At 27.8% G+C, this 2,148-nt stretch overlaps 1 long non-coding RNA gene across 2 annotated transcripts in view; it reads right to left on the bottom strand.

Annotated features, from left to right (window-relative positions):
* Positions 1-2,148, bottom strand: part of LOC108742021 — a 57,043-nt gene that overhangs the window by 8,204 nt on the left and 46,691 nt on the right. The window contains exon 1 of one of the 2 annotated variants that reach the window (XR_003231455.1): positions 255-1,794. The exons of the other annotated variant lie outside the window; for it this stretch is intronic. This is a non-coding gene — a long non-coding RNA (uncharacterized LOC108742021). Of the gene's footprint in view, positions 1-254; positions 1,795-2,148 lie in introns of those variants that run through there. 2 annotated transcript variants of the gene reach the window in all.

Genomic DNA, 2,148 nt, shown 5'->3' with positions numbered 1-2,148 from the left:
AGGTAATAAAAGATCATTATAATTAATCAATCTAATTAACGAGTGTTCCAAATATAAATAAATAAATAGTTATATTAAATAAATAAAAATCTTTTTTAAAAACACCTAGGTTTGTAACGTAACTTAGTTGTTTAATAAAGTTATGGTGTCATGACCGTATCATGTTATACGTTGGAAAAACCCATCGGAACTAAAAAAGTTGCGTTAGAAACTACCGTACTGGTAGAAATTTCAAAATAATTAATATCACATACCGTTATTTGAAACTTCAACTAGTGCGGTAGTTACTGATTCAACTTTATTATATTTATATGTAGTTTGGAGTAGATCGAGGCATATTCTTATTGAGAAATTTATTATTTTAATCTATTAGACACTAGATAGGATAATAGTACGATATAGATGATAGATACTCAAAAATATATAAACACTCGTAAAAAGCATGCATATAAAACCTTGTGATACATATTTATACCCACGTTTTGATAAATATTGACATGAGAATCTTTTTAAAATTTCAAACAGAAAACGAGTTTGTGCTAAAAATAAAATTACTAAGAATCCGTATTATATACAACGGAAAAATTATACGAATTGATTAAAATTCAGTACCGTAAATGACACACAAATACCAAAGAAAATTTTGTGTGTAGGTTTACAAAATAAATTGGTTTACCCAAAAAATTTAACGTTCTTAGATTTTGTAATGTATAATGAATATTTACTGACTTATATAACAAGAAAATTGTTATTTCAAACTGTTTTGGGTGTAACATTTTCTTGACGTCCCAATATTAAATAAATATGAGGTAATAATAACAGAAATACTTCTAATACACCTACTTCTAATTTTTTGTATGTTTCGTTGTACAACAGGTGTATTGCAGAAAAACCGCCTCTTTCTTAGTATGCTGTAGTCTGAAAAACCATTTTGTCTGGGTCGCCAATTTGGTTTGTCTTAAAAATATTGAATAAGACAGGTTTCTATACGGTGTAATTCCTTCGATATTTACAATGAGAATAAAGAGTAAAGAAACAAACTTTACTAAGTTTATCAGGCTATTACATCAAAGACATCTTCATAGTGATGAGTTTTAAAACACTCAGTTCTAGTATTATACAGTCATCAGTTGATCCTCATTGCTACATATCAATATTTTGTTCAACTATCAATATATAATGTTAGAATTAGGTATTACATAGTCTAAAATTCATCACTGTGTTCTGAAGATTCCTTCGAAGGGTAGAAAATCATGTCACGGTGATTTATTTATTATCCTTTTCATATTATATATAAATGGAATTCCAACATGAATAAACAATTTTTGTGCAACGGAATTCACATATGTGCAGAAAAGGCTAAGCACTATATATCATGTAATTATAGGTAGATAGTGTTAATTTCGAGGTGTGTTTCATCATTTACTTACTAAATATGATAAGGTTTTACCGGTTTTATTCCCAATGTTGTCCCACAAATTGTCTGACTAAACGTCTGGATGTAATAGTTCATTGAAACTACGGTTTCTCAGTTCGAATCTTCGAATTATAATTATTTTACCATGAATTCTAACAGTGAAAGCCTGTATTCAAATAACAGAATATTTGTAAACCGGTTATTCTTTGAAAAATTTTAAAAAGTTTATCTTCTGTGCTCATTTTGATAGTATTAATCACGATATTTATTATGTTCTTAACTGCCAGAAAAGGAACGATGGAATGTTATTAAAAACGTTAACATTATTTTCAAAAAGTTAAATACTAGACAAGCAAAATAATTTTATAAATCTTTTACAGAAGCCTTTGTTTGTTTTTCTTTTGTCTTCTTCTTAAAATCCCCTATGACAGGGATGGCGAACCTTTATGTATCGACGTGCCATATTTATAAGGAAAAGTTTAATCAGGTCAAAGACGTGCCATCAAATAATTTTGTCTCTGTGATTATTGGGAAAATAATAATAATATCAACTTAAACTTTTTTATTTACTACAAAAAAATAGGAACATTTTGCAATGTTTAAATTATACGTGTAATTTAAATTAAAGTAAAATTAGTGTTACTTTTGTTGTTGCAGATTAGATGACAAATAACTTATGTTAGGGTTGTAAGATGTTACTTTTAGCAGAATGCATGCTGAACTGGAGTTAT

This window comes from Agrilus planipennis, unplaced genomic scaffold (assembly GCF_000699045.2).
Source record: "Agrilus planipennis isolate EAB-ADULT unplaced genomic scaffold, Apla_2.0 scaffold303, whole genome shotgun sequence".
Taxonomy (NCBI): domain Eukaryota; kingdom Metazoa; phylum Arthropoda; class Insecta; order Coleoptera; family Buprestidae; genus Agrilus; species Agrilus planipennis.
Note: the sequence above shows the minus strand (reverse complement) of the source record. Positions and strands in the feature narration are given on the sequence as shown.